We start from the raw sequence: 23,858 nt of genomic DNA, 5'->3' as shown, positions 1-23,858 counted from the left end.
ATATATATATATATATATATATATATATATATATATATATATATATATATATATATATATATATATATATATATATATATATATATATATATATATATATATGCTAGCAACATTTAGACCAATTTAAATTAGATATTCATTCAACACAAAACAATCCTATAAAAAAACTTAAAAAAAAAACTTTAATGAAATAAAAATTAGAGTAAATTATTTACACTTTTTAATATTGTCATCAATAAACAAATTCTGTGTATTATAAAATCATATTATGATTGTGAGAAATGGAGACACTTTTTTGAAAAGCCGCACAATCTCCGGTACACAAAAAAATCAATTAAAACAGACACGAAAGCCACGCATCAATTAAAACGAAAATGTATTCAAATTCATCTGAAAGTAAGATCCAGTCAGTGGTATTACATCCTTTAGAACTGCTCTTAGAAGATATTAGAGGGTATGTTGTTATTTTGCAGTACAGCCAATGGTGGATACGGTGTATTTTAGATGTAAATATAAACTACGAAGAAGTTAAAATACGTTTTCTACAGCCTCATGGACCCTCACTGTCATACTCGTACCCACGGAAGCCTTTGATATTGAAAGTAAATAGACTTAGACTTAGAGGTTGGGCAGCTCTGACGAGCAGGGCACATCGACCAGAGGTCTATTGTACCCAAACCCTAAAATCATGATTAGCATGAAAGCCCTATGGCTGAAATAAAATTCAACGAGCACCCTACAGGAACATCTTGCAGTTCCCAGGCATTGACGATATGCTGCCCTAAATGCTCAAATCTTTGAGCAGAATAGACCACACAATCACAGAGTATGTGTCGTGATGTCTCTTCTTCTAGATGACATCCCCGACAAAGAGAATTGGATTCTATTCCCATAATGTTTATGTGTCTCCTGAGGATACAGTGACCAGTAAGAAGACCTATGATCTTCCTTATACTGTTTCTATTAAGCTTTAAGAGCTCCTTTTGACGTACACTAGGACAGTCTCGATTCAGCTCCTTAGCTTGTCTCTGACCGTCAGCAGCGCGCCACTGCTCATGGGCGATCTTGCCGTAGAGCTTGACTATGGTTGCCCTAAATGAGGAGGGAGAAATTCCCAGCGCAGGTTCAGGGCCCCAGAAAATTGCATTAGAGCCAGCCCGTGCTGCTTCGTCAGCTAGCTCATTTCCACCGATACCCATATGTCCTGGTACCCAATGCAGGGATACCTTGTTATGAGCGGACAGGTCGCAGAGGACCGAGAAGCATTCCCACACTAACAAAGAGGTGAATTTACACCTTGACAGTGATAGGAGAGCAGCCTAACTGTCAGAACAGATGCGGATAGTCGTATTTTGATATCCTTTGTCTAGGCATAACTTGCAGCACAAGATAATGGCATAGACCTCAGCCTGAAAAACGGTGGCATAATTTCCCAGGGGAAAGTGAAGTTTGGTACCATCATTGGAGCAATAAATTCCTGCTCCTGATTTGGCACCAATCTTTGAACCATCAGTGTACCATATCAGGCATTTGCCTTTAAGCCACCGAGGAGAATTAAACCATTCATCTCTAGTAGGAAAATGGATCTTGAAGGACTTGTGAAAAGCGTATCTTAGTGACATATAATCACTAGGCATAATAAAAGAGGATAAATCCATCACTTGTGAAACAAGATGTCCCCATGACAAGTGTTTGGAATTCTCTTTCCATAGGCCAAGGTACATAAGACGCTTTACGCCTGTCTGAGCTTCAACTTCAATGCGTAAGTTCAATGGAAGAAGCCCATGTAAGCTCTCTAGAGCAGCTGTAGGAGTGGTCCTGAGACAGCCTGACAGGGCTACACAGACCATTCTTTGTAGTCTGTTAAGATTAGACCTTGCGGAGCTCAATCTAGTCCTTGACCACCAGACGATTGCGCCATAAGTGATGATAGGACTAATAATCATTGAGTATATCCAGTAGACTATTTTGGGGGACAGTTCCCATGTTCTACCTATAGCGTTTCTACAAGACCAGAAAATTTTCCTGGCCCTGTTGGTACAGTATTCAAGTTGAAGACCCCAATTTAGTTTGGATTCAAAATAAACCCCGAGAAACTTGACTTTCTCCGTGAGTTCCAATTTATGGTCCAGGTAGTATACATTATCTAGATCAAGTTGCCTTTTCCGTGTGAAGGCTACATAACTTATCTTGGATGGATTGACAGATAAGCCTGATTTAAAACACCATTTAGCTACTTCTAGGAGTGCATTATTCATGATATCAGAGACAGTTTTTCCATGTTTGCCTCTGACAACAATAACACCGTCATCAGCGTACCCGATACAGGGAATGCCAAGAGCAGTTAACCGAACTAACAGGGAGTCCATTACCATACACCATAGGATAGGGGACAGAACCCCTCCCTGGGGGCTTCCTGCAGTTGCATACACTTTCATGCTTGCACCCAATAGAGAGGAACAAACATACCTTGAGGATAACAAATTCGCTATCCATCTGGTAATTATTGAGTTTATGCCTCTGTTCCTAAGTGCATTGATGATAGTCTCAACAGGGACTTTATCAAACGCACCTTCAATTTCAATGAATACCGCGAGAGCCATCTCCATATCTGTGATAGATTTCTCAAGCAGGTAGGAGAACTCATACAGAGCGGTGTCTGTAGACTTGCCTGGTTGATAGGCATGCTGTGTGGAGGACAGTGGCCTTTCTATGAGCACAGTGTCTCTGAAGTGTCTGTCAATTAGCTTTTCTATCGCTTTCAACAGACAGGAAGTGAGGCTGATTGGTCTGAATGATTTAGCCTCAAAATAATTCTCCTTACCTGGTTTTGGTATGAAAATCACCCTGGTATTCCTCCAAGAGAGAGGTATATACCCAAATGCTATGCAGGATCGAAAAATCCTACATAGAATAGGGGCCAGTGTATTCACCCCCTGGATAAGCATCATTGGTATGATGTTGTCCATGCCTGGTGACTTGTAGGGCTTAAAAGACTTTATGGCCCATACAACCTTCTCATAGGAGACCACCATTTTGGCGGCCTCCCAGTCATTCCTACTACAAGTAGTTGTGGTAGTAATATGTAGATTTTCATTCTCCACAGGATGAGATCCAGGGAAGTGTGCTTCTAGTAATTCTCCAAGAGCCTCTTCCCCTGATTCACTGTATTTTCCGTTTGTAAGACGGATGGCATTTAAACTGCAATTAAAGTCTTTAGTAAGAATTTTTGCAATCTTTGCGGTAGCAGAATTAGTATTAATGCCATCGCAGAAAGTCTGCCATGAGCGACGTTTAGATGCTCTGATCGCCTTGTTATAAGCAGTTAGAGCGTTTCTGTAGGACTGCCATTCTCCAGATTTCTTTGCTCTGTTAAATAACTTCCCACATTTCTTACGTAATTTACTAAGCTCAGAAGACCACCAAGGAACTCGCCTTGGGGAGCTAGTAGACGTAACCTGACAAGAAATATGATATGAATCGAGTATGATCTGTTGCACTTGGTCAACAGTCCACTCCACATAATTAACATTATTGTACTTACCAGAGAAGCTCCCTATCTTCCTCTCCAGAGCTGCTCTAAAGGAACCCCAATCAGCTGTTCTGAGGTTCCTCGTTACGACCTTCAGTCCTGAGAGGCCTTTAATAGAGAAAGTAATTAGTTGGTGATCTGAGGCAGTGACTGCCCCAGATACCTTCCAATCATTAACGTAATCTACTGAATTAGAGTTACATAAAGTAAGGTCAATGACTTCCCTTCTGCTACATGTAACAAAGGTAGGTTCATTGCCTTTATTAAGAACATACAAATTAAAATGTAAAATATGTTCCATGAGTACATCCCCCCGCTGGTTACAATCACTGCTACCCCACACTGTGTGGTGAGCATTTGCATCACAGCCGAAGATGAATCTACAGCTTGAACTACAGTGGGCAATTAGGGGCCTAGTAATGTCAGCTAATGGATCCTTCTCCTCATAGGGGAGATAGGCTGAAACTATGACAAAATCAGAGATTGACTTATTATCATAGAATTTTAGCTTTACTGCAACTAAATCCCTGTTAAGAAATTTAACAAGATTAAGGGCATTTAGATTAGACCTAGCCATTATGCAGGTCCTGGGAAGATCACAATGGGTATCATAAAAGATATTAAAACCTTTAACATTGAGACCCATTATTCTGCCCTTGCGGGTCCAAGGCTCTTGTATAAGAGCAATATCTAGTTCTCCATCATTCAACCTTTTTGGCCATAAGGCTTGAGGCAGCAATGCTATGATGGAGATTGATTTGACCAACCTTGATTGTAGCCATTGGTTAGCAGTATGAATGAAACCAGAATGGCTCCTACCTATCCTGGTTATTTTTGGAAAAAAGATCTTCCTTTATCAGCTCCATTGCTTCATCAATACCAAGCATGGAAACTGGTGAGTCAGGTTGTAATGTTACGTCTGACCCCGAGTCCAACCCAAGCTCTGAAAAATCAAGAGCCCCAATTGAACTTACCTTGGAATCAGGGGAATTTGCCGGCCAAGGTTCATCCTCCTGTTCCATGTCCTCTTGGACATCAGGTTCTACAGAGAGGTCCGATGTTGTTGGAGCCTCAACTGCTTTTTTCCTGTTAGGATCGTGGATAATTTTAAAGACTCCACGATCCACTCTAGTCAGTGCGAAAAAGTTTGCCCTTGCGATTGCTTCAGCGTCTTCAGGCTCCACCTCAAAGATCCATCTAGAGGTGCCAGGTCCCACAGCACTTTGCAGAACCCTCCACCCCATCGACTTCAACCCTGGGTTTAGTCTCTGAAGACGCCATAAAAAGGTGCTCTGTTTAGAGAATTGCTCCTTAGTTTTAAAGGCAACCTTCACGGGCTTGGGAAGCTGGTTTGCCCCTATGACCTTGAGCTTAAGGTTACCCAAGGCTTTGTTGTTAAAGTGGTCTTTGATCCACCCAACAGTAAAATCATTACATTGAATTACCAGCGCTCCTCTTTGGAGGTGGTTACTATAAATCTCGGGCAGTCTTTCGCCACCAGGAGTGGCGTCAGTCCGCTCCAAGATTTCCTTCAAGATGTTATTTGCGTTTTCCAGAGAAAGCTTATCCGGAGGAAAATCCTCCAGGACTATAGCAATCTTGGTAGACCCAGTTGCACAGGCAAAGGAGACCCCAGATTGGAGGCCCCCGGTTGGATCCCCCTCTCCAGCTCGGCTATTCCCACTAGGGGGAACAACTCCGCTGGATTGGGCTTTCCTCCCAGGAACAACATCCTCCCTGGGCTTCTTTCCAATTTGGGTTGGCGCATTGGGAGAGGGAGTTGCATCAGAAGACCTAGGTCTCTTAGCTCCTCCACTCGCCGCAATGGCCCTCATTTTCCTTAACTTCTTCTTCCGGCTTTTGGACAGTCCAATGGTACCAGACACACTGTCCCCCGAGTGCCTCTGGGGACCAGAGACTCTTACAGAGGAAGGGCCTGAACCTTTGGACGCCTCACCAGCATCCGAAGCAGACTGCAAAGCAGCGGTATTAGCACTGGGCTCACCCGAGGGCTTACCATATGCTACTGGAGACTGTAAAAGACTTTTCGAACAGGAACCTCTGCCTAATTCCTGAACGCATCCCTTGTTAACCGGCGCGACGGATGATGCCGTATCCAAGGATTTTCGTTCCCTCATCATGATGTTTGCCTTCCATTCAGTTACCCAGTGAGGGGTAGCCAGGGGGCACCACGTGGAGGCGGCAGGCATTACCCCCCTTGAAAGTAAATTATTTACACTTTTTAATATTGTCATCAATAAACAAATTCTGTGTATTATAAAATCATATTATGATTGTGAGAAATAGAGACACTTTTTTGAAAAGCCACACAATCTCCGGTACACAAAAAAATCAATTAAAACAGACACGAAAGCCACACATCAATTAAAACGAAAATGTATTCAAATTCATCTGAAAGTAAGATCCAGTCAGTGGTATTACATCCTTTAGAACTGCTCTTAGAAGATATTAGAGGGTATGTTGTTATTTTTCAGTACAGCCAATGGTGGATACGGTGTATTTTAGATGTAAATATAAACTACGAAGAAGTTAAGATACGTTTTCTACAGCCTCATGGACCCTCACTGTCATACTCGTACCCACGGAAGCCTTTGATATTGAAAGTAAATAAATCACAGATCATTTAGAAGGTTGAAGTACTAACAACAGGTTAAGATTTTTTTCATACCGTCTAATGAGATAAAAATAATTAACAAAAAAATAGCACTACATCATTCCTAACTATTTCATAAAATTTTATAATGCTTATATGTTTAAAAAATTACTAATACTGCTCATAACATATTGTAACAGAGTTAATAATCATAATTTTAATTTTATAAAATATTTTCTATGAAATAAATGTTATTAATATCTTGTAACTATTTCACATATTTTTTGCATATCAAAAGGTAAACCATTTTTTAATAAGAAAAATATAATACACTTGCTAAAAATAAAAATGTTATTTTCGATACATCTTAGGAGCCAAAAGTATGAGATAAATATTACTTTTGATATGAATGATCATTGATTTATATATTGGTTTAAGAATTTTAGGCTTTTTACTCAGTTTTCCACGTATGAAATGTCTTAAAGGGGAAAAAAGTTGTACAGCATACCACTTTCAATTAATAAAAATTTTGCTTTGCAATAATTAATGTTTTTTTTTTTTTTTTTTGTTTTTTTAAATTTCAATTTCTATGCTACAAATTTGAAAGGTGTAGAAGAATGTTGTTGTAAAAAAAAAATATTTCTTTCGTAATTCTTTGAGACCACATATCACAGGTCAAATCAGGTTGCTTTGAAAGTTGACCTAGCCTCAGAAAGTCATATAAGGTATCAAATGAAAGGTTTATTGCAATGGTGTTTCAAATCTTTTTTCCATTTACTTTCTTCTAAAGTAAAAAAAAAGTAACTTATAAAGTAAAGTTCTTGAATTAACTTTTTTTAAGTAAAAGAAAAAAAAATACAGTTATTTATATGTATGCAAGTTAGTGGTTTTTTCAATGAAAATTTTATTTTTTCAAGTGTTTATAACTTGGACAAATTTCAAATTAAAAACTGTTCGAATTGTTAACTTTATCATGTGTGCATGTTCCACAAAATTTGATTATAATAGTAGGGGGGTCAGTTCAAAAGTGATTGACAAATTGTTCAATGACTCATTATGAAATTTTTCCTTTGCTAACATTTCCTTCTACTTATTAATAAATATAATTCAAATTTTAAAGGATCTTCTTGATTGATAGTTTCTAAATCAAAAAATAAAAAATTTTACTCTTATATGCTTCAAATATAGATTCTTATTTATATATTATTTGATTGTTACAAAATTGTTTTTCTAATAAAGCAGTGGTAAGTTTAAAAAAAGCAACATTTTTATACTAGCCACTTGATGCACATTTGACCTAACTCTTAATACACAGCAGTAACTAATATGTAATCGAAAATCTAATCTATCATCATAAAAGTAAGTAGTCGACTATTCGAAAATAGATTTCATGTAACATGAATTTTTTTTGACTTCCAATATTATTGTTTTTTCCACAGAATTTTTATCATTTCAATATTATTGTTTATCATGATGTGCTTAGATTCACAAATATATTATTACTTTTCATTACTTCCAAATAAATATATAATAATTGATAACCACATAAAAATTTTATCGATAATTTTTAACTCTTGCCATAGTTTTATTAACTAGCGATAATTTTATTTTATTAAAACTGCGCGTTACAAATTCATTTATAAAATGTTATAAGTAGAAACACTTTTAATGTCGAATAAACATAATATATAAACACTTAAACATCAATTTGAACTTTACTGCAGAATTATTTTTTATGTTACAATTACAATGCTTAATAATTAAGTACAAATGTTAGGAAATATGCATAGGATGATTAGACATTACATGGCATAATTATTCTTTTAATTTAGATCCGAATTTTCTTTTCCTTGCAACAGAACGTAAGAAAATTATATAAATATTGCAGCTAAGCTTTTATAAGAGAATACTTAATTTAAAAGTATTTAAGAGCACCCGTAAACATACTCTTAATATCAAAATGACATAATTTTATTTAAAACAAATGATAAACATAGCAAAGAAAACATTCATTTTTATTGTTACATTTATAAATATCTAAAAATTCGAAAACATTTTCGCCTAATTTCTTTTTTAAACACAAATTTCCTCTTTTCCAGTGGCTGTTTACGAAATAAATGTAAACACAATCCATCAATGAACCAATTGTTTCATCACACCAAATACGAGATTACGCGAGAACACAGACAGGCGTGCACAAAATTATTGAAATTTTTATTTTAATTCACAATAAACGCGATAACTTCCCAAATTCTTGCAACCATGAGTGATAGTCAACAGCCAATCACAATGCATAAAGCCCATTGATCCGACGTTATCATCTCCTTGTTGCCATTCTGTAGTAGAAACTATGGTTTAAAATTAGTTACCAATTCCTATGAAGATAGAGACCCGAGGAAATCGGATGCAATGTGGATGTGCGAGAATTGGATGGAATGAAAGGAGCATTATCACCAAGTGCCGTTGCCTCACTTATCGTCGAGGAAATAAGAGAACCTGATCGGTGAAATATATTTTTCTGCTCACCAATCAGGTACCTTCTTCTTCTCTTGATGGTAAACGGAATTAATCTTAAAGTGAAGGGCATACGATTTCCCAAGAAGGGCATGCAAATGTTTAGAAACCGTGTTAGATGATGTTGTTTATTTACGTTGTGCTAGAGTTGCACATTGGGCTTTTGGCGATGGTCTGGGAAGCATCCCATCGAATGACCCGAAGGCATGCCATCACAATTTTGATCCTTGGCAGAAGGGATGGGAACCCCCGCTTCGGTAGCCCGACGACCAGCGCTAGAAGTGGTGCACTCTATGGTATAACAGTTTAACGAGGGCCGATTCCACCCAACCTCTGTCGTAGGCTCATCAAAGTGGTCACCTATCCGCACATTGACCACAGAGAGTGGTGCTTGACTTGCCTTAACTATCAGTTCATTGTGGGACACGTTAACGAACTGCTCTGCTTTGAGCATGGAGCATTCTCAGTGCGTGTGATTCGCATATGCGATCGCAAGACAATACGATTCCCACATGCGTGACACTCGCATACTCGTCTAGGTATATGCATGTACTTTATTTAGGTCGCACTAGAGTTATTGGAGACAGTCTGGGAAACATCCCGAGGATGATCCACGCCTGTCTAGGACAAATCGTATACAGAGTGGATAAGTGGCGTAACTAGAATTGAATACCAATTCATTAAGACATGTTAACATAATCTTGAGGTACCTTTTGATAGATGAAGGTTTACATAGTCGATTAATTAATTCTCCTTCTATATAAGGGTGATGATCCACATTAAACAGTTGATTTGCTTAAAAATATTTACTGCTCAAAGAAAGGGAAAAAAAAATCCGGGGAAGTAAATTAAGTCTCAATAAAAAAAAAAAATAGAAGAAAGAATAATAATGAGCGAAATACTTTTAAAAAAAAATGAAGGAAGAATATATAATAAACGAAATGCTATAAAAAAAATTTTTAAAAAATGAGTGAAATGCTATAAACAAAAAATGAAGTAAAAAATATAATGAGCAAAATTGATATAAATAAATAAACAGCATGAATCAACTAGTGGTATCCGTTCATCGAATTCTATCACAGATAAAATTCTGGAAGGGGTGTAATGTGGCGTAACTAACATTATAAATATTGAATACCGATTCACTTAGTATATGAGACATGTTAACTTGATTCTATCTTGAGGTACCTTTTGGTAGATGAAGGTTGACATATGTGATGCCAGAATTTGGCATTACATATGTATTTCCTATCTTTTTAAAATATCCTTCATTACTTAAGCTTATTTTTATTAATAGAATTATTTTTAAAATAAATCAAAAACTTAATCTTTTTAAACGAACATAAAATATTTATTTCTTCTCTTCCAGATCAATGTAACGGATACTTTCTTTTTATTTCATTATTATGCAGACATATTAATTCACTGTCGCCTCTAATCGAAAACAAAAATCTATTTATAACTTTTCATTCTAATTTTCCAACGGCTAAATGTTTCGGTTGCATGGTTATAATAATTCACATAAATTTGTTGGCGACTTGTGATCGCCAAGGTGTTCTTTTTAACCCATGTGGATATGCTAGTTGGCTTTGTTTTTGGCTATGATATATTATGATAAATTGCCAAATTTTGGATCTCCTACCCATACTCTTTCTCTGTCCGTTGAGAATAAATATATTCACTTTTAATTTCTAAATTGGTGAGGCTGGGACCCCTTTGGGGGGGGGGCCTCCCAGTCTCAATTTTTCTAACGGTCAGAAATGTTGTTCTGGCTTTATGATCTCTCAATAGAGAGTATTATTATTTCATCCCTTTAAGGGATTTCTTATTTTGGTTGAAGATGTGGCTACTATCTGATTCAAATTATACTTAATAAAATCTAAATTTACATTCAATGATTTGTACATTATTTCCTGGAAACTCAACTGTTATTGTTTTATTCATTCAATATTGGCCTAAATGAACATTCATATATACCACTATCAACTATACGGCTACTGACGGGGAAGCAAAGCTCTTCCCCTCATCATAAAATGGTGCCTTAAGACGGGGAAACGTATCTTTTAAGAAATCATGCATCATGTATCATCCCTATTCCTATTTACATCCTGTTTGAAACTCCAGCCGGTGTTCTCTAATCTTCAAGATCCTGATGAATATCTACTACTGTCCAGCGCAGCCTACCAGTGAGTTTTCCAGCAGTAGATGTTTTTAAAAGAAAAACGAGTCTTCTGTGCTTCTCATAATATTCTTCCAAAAGATTGAAATCAATTTCTATGGTGTTCTTTACCTCTTCAAAAGTGTGACTTCCTGTTTAAATAGTGTGTTTTTCAGGAAAGTGTTTCTCAAGAAAAGCAAACGGAAAAGGTCAACTGTGTGTGTGCTCAACAGTGAATTTTTTTTTCTCTCTCTTTCATCAAAATCGGAGAGAAACTTTTTTACACAAACTGCAGTGCTTTTTTTTTGCAGTAAATTTTTTTTAAAAATTAACACAATATTTTAATTATTGCATTTAGTGCTTTTCAATTTCTAACTGATTATTTTACAGATTCAGTACTTAATATTTCCAATGCATAACATTTTTTTAAAGCAATTATTTCTTATTCTCATTAAATATTTTTGGAATTAATTTTCATTTAATATGAATATCTTATATTCTATTTATTTTAATGATTACAATTTATTATTGCTGTTATATTTTCATTTTTTTAAATGATTATTATTTTTCTTAACTTGATATTTTAATTGGTATAACTATTTTTCATATATATATATCAATATATAATTTTAAGTTATCTGTTTATTAAATATGTCTAAACGTAAAAATAATATAAACTTTCATATTCAACCCTTTGCTGGTGATCCAACCACATCAGAGTTTTTCTTTCTTCAATTAGAAGATTATGTTAAGATAAATTCTTTAGATGAAGAACAAGCTATTGCAACTTTTAGATCTTTAATCTCAGGCAATGCTTTAAAATTTTATATCGAAGAACCTTCATTGGTTAAAATGAAAACACTAACTGAAATAAAACATAAATTTTTGGATTTTTTTAGACAAGATGATAATTCATCTATTTTTGCTTTGAATAATATTTTGTTGAAACCTCAGGAGACAATAAGATCCCTTGCTCATAGGATAACTTTCAATAAGGTATATCCGAATTTAAATGATTCAGATGCAATTGATACTTTAAAGTACACGCATCTAATGGGAGCTCTTCCTCATGATATTAAGATCACAATTTTGAAAGAAAATATAAAAACTTATGAGAATGCTGTTGAAAGAGCACAACAACTTCAGAATATAGACTCAGCTATTAACAACCAATTTAAAGGTAATGATGAGATCTTAAATCTAAATTCGGAAATTTCAAATTTAAAAGAGCAGATAAACAATATAGTTTCAAATAATAATGATAATAAAAATAAATCTGATGGAAATAAAAGACAATTTGAAAACAAAAATAGGAATTTTAAATCGAAAACTTATTCGAATAGTAGCAATTATCGTAAAGCCCCTTATCATAATAACCAACATACTTTTCGGCAGAATTTTTGTGTTTTCTGTGGCAAGCATGGTCACATTATGAAATTTTGTAGAGAATTTTTGAATATTTCTCAATCGGATGTGCAGATTAATCAACATAATAGAAATTTTCAAACTCGAAGGAACTTTAGAAGCAATAGATTTTATCCTAATAGAAGTTACCAAAATAATAAAGATCACTCGTATAATAATCCTAACTATAATAGTGATAATAGACAACAAACTTATCCAAATCCTAATGCCACCACTTTTAACCCCAATTTAAACTAAATTTTAGCTCAAATAAGGCTGATGCATTTGAGCTATCACCTAATATTTTGTCATCAGCTAATAATAAGTCAAGCATTAATGAAAAGAAAGATAATTTTACCCAAACAGTTAATAAAATAAAAATGCAAAATGAATGTTTTACTCAAACTAATGAATTTAATGAAATTATTGCAAATGTACACAATGAAATACCTAAACTACCCCTCATTAATGTACAACTTAAAGATTATTCTGTCCCATTTCTGATTGATTCAGGCTCTTCTCTTTCAATAATTTCTAATGAAGCATTTAATAAACTTAAACATAACATTAAATATAAATATATTTCACGTTCAGTTTCAATTAGTACTATAAACTCTAAGGTTTCATTTTTAAGTTGTATTCAAATCTCATTTAAAATTAACAACAAGCTATACAAACATACACTTTTTGTTACACATTTAGATAATTCAGTTTTTGAAGGGATATTGGGATATGATTTTATGCTAATGCATAACATTCAATTGTCACCTAAGGGCAATTTTATAACAATTAATGGCGAAAAAGTACCATTAATAGGACAAAAACAATGTACGGATAATGTAGACATTGATTTTGATGGAGATATTGTGTCGGATATTTGTGGAGAGATTCATAATGTAAATAAACAAAATGTAAACAAACAAAATTTGGACACTAAACAAAATGGACAAGCTGTACTAAATCATAAAATTTTGTTGAATCCTGAAGAATATATTTATGCTAAAGTAATAGTTAAGAATCCTTTGAATACTAATGTAATTTTTGAACCAAGAATAGACTATAAAAATATTAAAATATATTCTTCAATACATAATTTAGAACAGGTTAAAAATTTTCATGGATTCTATAACAAAAATAATAAATACTATGCTTGTAATATTTTTCTTAAAAATAAATCTGAAGAGACTTTACATTTAAATAAAGGACAAGCTATCGGCCAAATGTATCCTATAGATACTATCCAAGATTATGACTATTCAAAATTAAATTTAAATGATTCTATTGCCAATAATCAAGAACTAGACCAAACTAAAAGACAGGAATTTTTAAATTTAATCGTACCAACAAAAGATATTGTGGACTTAAGAAAAAGGGAATTGAAAGAAGATGATTTCCAGCTAGGTCATCTTGATGAAGCAAAACAAAAGCAATTAAAACATTTATTGTTAGAAAATTATCAAGTCTTTTCAAAATCTTTAAAGACACTCGGGCACACAGATAAAGTAATACCTGAAATTTCTTTTATTCATGATTATCCTATTCGCACTTTGCCATTTCCTGTGCCTCAAGCTCTTCAACAAGAGACACTTAAGCAATTGCATGAAATGGTCGAAGCAGGATTGATCGAAAGGAGTGCAACACAGTGGTCTTGCCCAATGCTTTTGGTTAAGAAAAAGAATACTAATGACCCCAAACAAAAACAAAAATTTAGATTAGCTTTAGACCTACGATTAATTAACAGCATTGTTAAACATTCGGCTTACCCACTTCCTAAGATTCAAAATATCATTCTAAATTTATCTAATTATAAATTCTTTTCATCATATGATCTTCCTAGTGCTTTTTGGCAATTGAACCTCCCTGAAGAATACCAAGATAAGCTAGCGTTTACAACCCCTTGGGGAACTTTTAAAAATAAAAGATTAGTTTTTGGCTTAAAAACAGCTTCTGCAACTTTTCAGGCCCTTATGGATTCAATAATTGAGGAAACTCGACTAGAGGGAATTTTCGCGTACCAAGATGATATAGTCATTGCAAGTAATTATTTTGAGGAAACGGTAGAAAAACTAAAGGTTCTCATTTCTGTTTTAACTAAATATAATATAACTCTCTCACCAAGTAAATGTAAATTTCACCTTCAAGAAATTGATTATTTAGGATTTAAAATATCAGAACAGAAAGTTTTACCAATTGAATCAAACATCATTAAAATTACATCTTTTCCTATTCCAAAAACTAAACGACAACTTAAGAAAGTCATTGGTGTTTGTGGATATTATAGAAATTTAATACCATGTTATGCTAAGCAAATTCAACCGCTTATTGATTTGACCTCCCCTAAAGTTAAATTCAAATGGACTCAAGAACATCAAAATGTTTTTAATTCTCTACAAGAGGTATTTTTCAATAAACCATTCATAAGACTCCCACAATGGGATAAAGATTTTATTTTAAATACAGATGGTTCAAATTTTGCTATTTCTGGTGTACTTTTACAGGAATTTGATGGTAAACTGTCTCCTGTGTCATATTTTTCCAAAACACTTAAAAATGCAGAAAGAAAGTACCCTGCTATCAAAATCGAATTAATGGCTATAGTAAAATCAGTTTTGGCTTTTAAACATTATCTGTATAATAGGCATTTTATTATTTTATCTGATAGTAAACCCCTTAAACATTATAAGAAAACTTCTTCTCCCATGGACTTAACAACTAGATGGTTAATTCAGTTAAGCGAATATTCTTTTACTTTTAAGCACATTTCTGGAGTTAAAAATGTTTTGGCAGATTATTTTAGTAGATTAGAACAAGAACCTCCCCAACAAGATATATGTAGTAATCCTCAATTACTTCAAATAAATGATGAAATATTTCCTTTTATTGAGAATGCAAATGATGAACAAAATTATGTAAATAATACCAATGTAAACAAAGACCCCCTTTTGGAAATTTCTAATCATACATTCTTAATTGAACAAAAATTGGATAAAAATATCAAGAAAATTTATAGCAATATTGAAAACAAACAATTTACTAAATCCAATCAACATTACTTTATTGATTCTGACACTAAATTATTAATGTATGTACATATGGAAAATGATAGAGAATTTCCTGTCATTGTTGTTCCTAAATCCTTAATATCTAAAGTTCTTGCAATAATTCATCTTCCACATTTTGGAATTAAGAAAACTTACCAATTTTTAAAATGTAGATATTTTTGGTATGGTATGTATTCAGATACAGAAAATTTTGTTAAATCTTGCCCCAAATGTATGGAAAATAAACATCATAGAATACCTCACGCTCCTTTACAAAATAATTTTATTCCCAAAAGACCATCTGAATTTGTTTCTTTAGACATAGTAGGACCTTTTTCTAATCAACATTTTTCTAATTAACATTTAGAACATTTTACATTAACAAAAATTACTACCGAAGCTGTCACTGATTGTCTTTTTGCATATATTTGCACTTATGGCAGACCTGATATGATCTTAACAGATTTAGGTACTCAATTTACATCAGAAATATTTGAATATTTTTCAAAATCATTAGGAATTAAAATGAATCACCAGGGGTCTGTTTAGAAGAAATTTGGGTCCGTTAACGGACCCTTCACAAAATATCTTTTCATAAAAACGGACCCTTCACAAAATATCTTTTCATAAAAACGGACCCTTCACAAAATATCTTTTCATAAAAACGGACCCTTCACAAAATATCTTTTCATAAAAACGGACCCTTCACAAAATATTTTAACTTAAAAACGGACCCTTCACAAAATGATTTTTCTTTTAATTGGACCCTTCACAAATTTGTTTATCTTCATTATTGTTTTGTAAATCGAATAAACCCTTCCCAGGGCAGAAAACAAGAAAGATGGATGTAAACGAATTAAGTTTTGTCTTCGGCAGACGATTCTAACATTATTCGTCCGAAATGAATATTCTGCGTTCAGCAGCTCTAATTTAGAAGCAGCAATTGCTGTTTATTTTTGAAAATTTAATTTTTTTATTGTAATTTTACAGTGCCGAGCATAATGTTGTATCTATTTACAATTTAAAAAGTCCTTGAAAAAGTCTTTTTTTGTAATAACGGACCCTATTTGCACAAATTCATAAAAGCGGACCTTGGTTGAAAGAATGTGAGTAATTTTTTCACAATTTCACGAAAAACGGACCTTTCACAAAATGTCTGGACAGACCCCTGATCACACTACTTGTGCACATCCTGCCGCTAATTCTGTTAGTGAACGCATAAAATAGTGAACCAGCATAAAATCAACAATAAATTCTTTAATGAAAGATGGCATAAATTTTAAAAATGCAGCAAGAATTCATAAAAACTTGTATAATGGTGCTAAGCATAGCACAACTGGATATTCACCTAATATAATACATTTCGGTCGAAATTTGTCATTAATTTTTGATACTTATAATCCCGATATTCAAGTACAACAAATAAATAAAGGTCATTATTTGGATAAAATTCTTTCGGATTTAAATAAAATGTAGGATAAAACTTATGAAAATATTGCAGACGCCCAATGTAAACAAAACAAAAGTAATAATGAAAAATCGAAACTCAGATGCTTAAAACATAATGATATTGTGTATATTAAATCAAGGTATAAATATAACAAAAAGTTTTCTGGTCCTTACAAGGTTATTAAAAAGCATACTGATGTAACATATTCAATTCAAATGCTAGATAATCATCATGGTAGGATTTTTAAAATACATATTGATAGATTATTATTAATGAATAAAAGAAAGGAACATTTAAATGATAACGATAATGTCTCTAGGAATAATGATAATTATAAATCTCATTACAATTTAAGGAATAGAATCGTTTAGAAAATTTTTTGGTTTTGTGAATGAAAGATATATGATTTTTCGAGTCTTTCCTGCTGTAAAGGCAGTAACATTTTGTTTACAAATATAAAGTAAAACATTTTTTTTTCCATTCATATAAATATCTTTTTATTTCAAGTGTATTTTCAATTTATATATTCACTATTTTTGCATTTCAAGTTATAAATTTTTTTGGTTTACATATGGGATAATGAAAACAGACTTAAACAAGTTGCAATCACAGTAAAATTTTGGTGTAAAGATATTTTGTGCAGTTAAAATATGAAGAACTGTATGATTGATTAAATGTTCAAGCAATATAAATATTTACATGAAAGATATCGTTTACTCTAAGAACTCATCAAATTTTTATATTTCAATCTTTAACCCTTATGCACAATGGATGCTAACACAAAGCATTCTAGGATTAGTTGGTAAATAATGAATATTTTATAAGATATGTAATTCATAAATAATACTTGTATTTATATATTTAATTGAATTTCAACCACATGCTCACATTTAACAAATACTATAGTACAGTATAAATAAATTTTGATATCTATATTGATTAAACTCTATCTCATTGTTTCTGTTGTTTTGCATGGAGGCATCTGTGCGGAATGATTTATGGTGATTTTCTTTACTTAGGCGCCAGGTAATTAAATTCATTAAGTGACGTACAGATAAGATTTTTTTCTTACAATGTAAATAAACATATGAATAATTAATTCAATGGTAATAATTTTTTTAAATTGAGAACAAGTGTAGAGATTACATGGATTTTAAGTTGTAAATTATGTAACAACAATAATTTTTATTAACAATATTGGACTTGTTACTCAGTCCTAAATTTTTTTAAAAGGTGAATTCAAATAAGATAATATATTTATACTTTCCTGTGCATAAAGAAAAGGGTTATTTAATACAAGTAATACACACCAAAATACTACTTTTTGATTTAAATACTTTTACTGTGAAAAGCTAATGCAACTTTTAGTGAATGTTTTTAAATGAGCTATTTAATAATTGTTTAAAATAAAGATAAGAATTCTTTTTGCTGAGTATAAATATTTAGATGAACATAATAAAATGTTCAGATTTTTTTTCATGCTGAAATATATAAGTTTGAAATAATGGAGGCAAACAAAACTGAAGTAAACTATTTTTCTCAAGAAAAGGACTTGTACGAAAAGGAAGAAATAATAATATTGTACGTTTGCTCTTCTCTCTGAGTTGAGAGAAATTAAAAATATCCTGGCCAGGTCATGACAATGCTCAGAAAATGTAGCATTTTAAATACTCAGCAAATTTTTCATGTATAGCTCAGAACATTTACATATGATATTTAGTAACTTGAGTGTTAAAAGTATATCTTAGAACTACAACTGTATGTTCTAAAAATTTTTTTTGAATAATAATTTTACTTTGATATTTAATTATACATAAGTGTATATTTCATATTTTGTTCCTTGAATATATTATGTTTCAATGCATAAAAATTTTTTTGTAACATGGGGGGAGATCCAATTTAAAAAAAAAAAAAAATATGTATATATATTTTTTTTCGGTGTCCAGCGGGGATATATGTGATGCCAGAATTTGGCATTACATATGTATTTCCTATCTTTTTAAAATATCCTTCATTACTTAAGCTTATTTTTATTAATAGAATTATTTTTAAAATAAATCAAAAACTTAATCTTTTTAAACGAACATAAAATATTTATTTCTTCTCTTCCAGATCAATGTAACGGATACTTTCTTTTTATTTCATTATTATGCAGACACATAAATTCACTGTCGCCTCTAATCGAAAACAAAAATCTATTTATAACTTTTCATTCTAATTTTCCAACGGCTAAATGTTTCGGTTGCATGGTTATAATAATTCACATAAATTTGTTGGCGACTTGTGATTGCCAAGGTGTTCTTTTTAACCCATGTGGATATGCTAGTTGGCTTTGTTTTTGGCTATGATATATTATGATAAATTGCCAAATTTTGGATCTCCTACCCATACTCTTTCTCTGTCCGTTGAGAATAAATATATTCACTTTTAATTTCTAAATTGGTGAGGCTGGGACCCCTTTGGGGGGGGGCCTCCCAGTCTCAATTTTTCTAACGGTCAGAAATGTTGTTCTGGCTTTATGATCTCTCAATAGAGAGTATTATTATTTCATCCCTTTAAGGGATTTCTTATTTTGGTTGAAGATGTGGCTACTATCTGATTCAAATTATACTTAATAAAATCTAAATTTACATTCAATGATTTGTACATTATTTCCTGGAAACTCAACTGTTATTGTTTTATTCATTCAATATTGGCCTAAATGAACATTCATATATACCACTATCAACTATACGGCTAATGACGGGGAAGCAAAGCTCTTCCCCTCATCATAACATAGTCGATTTATAACTCCCCTCTGGTCCCGCAGTGGACTGATCGTTAAGACACGGTTCTCTGAAGAACACCGAAGTCAAGCATCACTGGCTGCGGTCAGAGTGCGGGTGGGTGACGACTTGGATCAGCCTGCGTAGGGACCGAGGGTGTGCGGTATTGGTCCTCGTTAAACTGTTCTACCGTAAAGTGCTCGACTTCGCGTGCAGGTCGTCGGCCTACCGAAGCAGGGGTTTCATCCCCTCTGCAGAGGATCAAAATTGTGATGGCATGTCTTCGGATCATTCTCAGGGCGATCGCAATGGGCTACAGATGGCGTAGAGCAGAACTCTCTACCTATGGCAACACTTGAAGTGGCGTGCCAACTTCTTTTTGACTGGGGGGCGAGCCAATTCTAAGTCAATTTGTCCGATCTAGTATTTTAAAATAAGTTGTATTATTTTAATATTGTAATTTATCTAATTTTTATTATTTCCATTGCTTAGGATGACTATGATTTAACTATTACATTCACACCAACAAATTAGATAACAAAAAGTGATTTATCAACTGTAAACAAATTTTTAAAAAAGTGTATTAAAATTTAATTAATTAATTTTGTAATTTTACTTCTTTAAATTCATTAATGCTGAGCAGGACATTTTATAGATACATGTTAACCTTTTAATGAGCCATTTATTTCTAGTAAAGGTAATTGAAGTATTTTTTGAATTGAAATTGATATAAGAATAGTAATTGATACAAGAAAGAATAACCCATTTAGCTTATAAAAAATTAATCTAAATTTTAATATTATTATTATTATTTTGTTTTTGGTATTTATCACAACCTATTTGAAGCTTATTGAATTTTACTTTTAGTTATTTATAAAATAAATCTTATAAATACTACAAACTTCAGAAGGAATTATGCATTTTATAACTTATATACGTTTTCTTAAACTAACAAACTGTAACCAATTTTATTCAAACGCACTGCAAGAAAGCTGAAATTATTAACAAATGGAAATCTAAATTAAAATTGGTAAAACAGTTCACCATGAACTTTAAAAATAGGGAGTAATTATACTTACCACGGCTTCAGAAAGGGTTAATCATAATGACATAATATGATTTTTTGCTTCTCAAAAACATATTGAATCAGAAGTAATTTGTGATTTACATTTTGATTCTGGCATAGATTTTAATTTGATCATGAATACAAATTTTCAGTATACAAAAAAGGAGAATTAACTTTATCATATTAATTATTTAATGATAAATAATTTATATGATAAAGTTAATTCTCCTTTTAAATCTTGGTACTTGTGCTTTATCATTTAATGATAAAGCACAAGTACAAGCACAAGTTTTATAAAAATTACAACAAATGAATGACGTAAAATAGATTGGTTTCTCAAATTAAATCTTATTTAAAAATTACTTTGAATTTTAAAGAAATCTTCTAATTTTTCTGGTTTATTCCAAGGTAAAAGTTGTAAATATATTCAAAGAAAACGAAAATATACAATTTAAAACATATATGCTGTAATTCAACGAAGTAGAATTAACTTTATCATATTAATTAAATTTTCATGATAAAGGAAAAGGAATGAAAAAACTAAAACAAATTAAGGGGTTTTCATTAATTAATTGTAAAATTATAACCAAAATTTTATTGTATATTTGAGGTTACATGGTTATTATTTTTTTTAAACTGAACAATGTAATATTATTTTTCGAATTATAGCTATTCAAAACAAAAATGGATAGCTGGATAGATCTTTTGAAAAAACTAATGATATTGGGAAATTATATGTTATATAATTTTAAAATATTTAAATAAAGTATAAATTAAATGAAATATATTTAAAGAATTTAAATTATTATAACAAAATATAGAGAAGACAATTAAGAAAAATATCCTTAACATAAGCTACGTAAAAGCTAAAATCCGATAAAAAGGAAATCGAAAAAAATATTTACAATTAAAAAAATAATAAATCTGAAAAATTTGTGGTACTTTTAAAATTTATTACATAGTTTTTATGAAGACTTATTATTTTATTAATGAGTAAGCAAAAATAATCAAAGCAAAACAAAATGTCCCAATTAGCTTAAAAATATTTGAAAAATAGCAAGGACTGAAGAATAAAAATTATTATAGAGAAAATTATAGAGAAAAAAAATCCGAAGAAAATAACATTTTTAAAAATAACTAACAAAAAATTAAAGTAAACTGCGAAGTTTGAAAATTAAAATGTGAGGAAAATGCATTTCAATAATACCTGATTAAATATAGAAAGTAAATAAAGTCAGACAGAAATCAAATTACTGCGCCATGTATACTGACAAAAAATGCATTAAACTATGTCTGACGCACAAAAAAAAGGAGTAAATTAAAAGATCATTGAGCAACCTTAGAATCGCCCTGTTAATAATTGAAAATTACAAATCGCAAACATGAGAAGGCTCTGACTAAATTGCTAGGACCATTTTTTTTTTCCAGATTGCGGCTATCCCCATTATTTTAAGGAATCTGCATACGTCGAAAGAAAAATGTTTATTCAAAACGTTTCTGTGGGGGAAATTTCTTGTCCGTCTACTCTAATTATTTCGCATACTTAAAGTTAGGCTCTCGAGCCATTCAAGTTGAGTCCTGCGATCGGTTCCATCTTCATTTGCCCAAAACTTCTTTTAACCTAAACTGTCAAAATGGAAAAAAGGGTGGGGTTGAGCAGGTGCGGTAGTCAAAGATAAGAAAATAATTTTGTTCTTCAGCAAAAGGGAAAACACATGAGGGAAAAGAGCGTGTTGAAGATGATGTTAGGGATTTTTAACTGCTTTGGAACGCTATAAGTGTGATGCAAAGGAGTATCAATTAAAAAACTGTTTATTTATTTATTTTCCGTTTCACGTACTTGATAGCATATTCAACGTAACAAAAGCGAAATAATTAGCATTATTATTTTACGCAAATTCATTCACAATTTCTATTTCTGTTGTTTCTTTTTTTTCTTATCTTTTAATAAATCTTTACAATATTTTTTAACTCTTTTTCCTTTATTTATAAACATTGCGTGATTCTCAAGTGGAAACATAAAACAAGAAGTTTATATTGCTTTGATAACAATAATATATTTTACAATAATAACATAAAAATATTTTTGTCAAAATTAATTATAGTTAAAAAATAAATAAATACATTGATCTTTAGTATGAAAAGCTGCAGAATTTTTATTTATTTAATTTTTGTGCATTAAAATAATTACAAAAAAATAAATAAAGCAAGAAATGAGCTCGAACATCATTTACTATTTCAAAAATAGTTTATTTTTCATTTTTCTGCATATTTCAATACATTATTTTTCTGTACAAAATTATATTTTAACAATTTATAACAATAGTTGAAATGGTGTACTGTATGCTAAATAAAAAACTTTATTTTTATTTTTTTGAAAGTGATGATTTTTTAAAACTTTTATGAATAATAAAATTTTTCTTAAAATTACAAAAATTTTAATAATAGAATTAATTATTACAAAACCTTTTCTAAAATTATTACAATTACATTCTACATTTCGTCTAGGCTAAATGTGGTAAAGAATTTTTTTTTTAATATATGTTAACAAAACAATTAGTAATTTAAATTTTTAATGTCTGCAAGTTTCATTAGCTGCAGATAGTATTGTACAGATTTTATCGTATCACAAATTAATTTTTATGAAACTTCAAATATAAATAAAGTTGTTTGCTTAAGTTTAAAAAATGCTGAAGTTCAATTAATTATAATTTGAAGTAGAATTGCTTTCAAAATTTTTCTGTTTGAAAACCAAACTCATATTATTAATGAAGTAGTAAAATAAAATAACTTAAAGTATTAAAAGAAAAAATAATAATAATCTAAGATCTTAAATTTATAACTTCGGTTTAAAAAATAATTTTCTTAATAATTTGAAAATATTTATATTGGACAGATGCAACTAATTACAAAAAAATTAAATAACTAGCTAGGCTTTAATGCAAATTCAGATTAGCATGAAGATAACTTGGAAAAATTTGTTACACAATTAATGAGAGAATAGGATTACTAATTTATTTAGAATCTCGTCCCATTTTTGATCTGTTATGGAAAATAAAAATTACTCGTATTTAAACAAAATTAATATACAATCTTTATATATTAAAAATTCGTAACGCTGTTTTGGGTGTTCAATTTAACCTTACATGTTGTATAAAAATTATAAGATAAAGAGGAAAATAAATATAAGAGGACAAAATTTATAATACTTATCTTATTATTTAGCTTTTTTAGACTTTGAAAGCTTATTTCGCTAATTTTTTATTACTTTTAAGTTTGCATTACATTTTGTTTTGCTGCCCAAATTCAGTAAA

Source organism: Parasteatoda tepidariorum, chromosome 3, assembly GCF_982258835.1.
Source record: "Parasteatoda tepidariorum strain Cologne lab strain chromosome 3, Ptep-v5.0, whole genome shotgun sequence".
Classification (NCBI taxonomy): domain Eukaryota; kingdom Metazoa; phylum Arthropoda; class Arachnida; order Araneae; family Theridiidae; genus Parasteatoda; species Parasteatoda tepidariorum.
The sequence above is the reverse complement of the archived record's forward strand: the minus strand, read 5'-3'. Positions refer to the sequence as shown.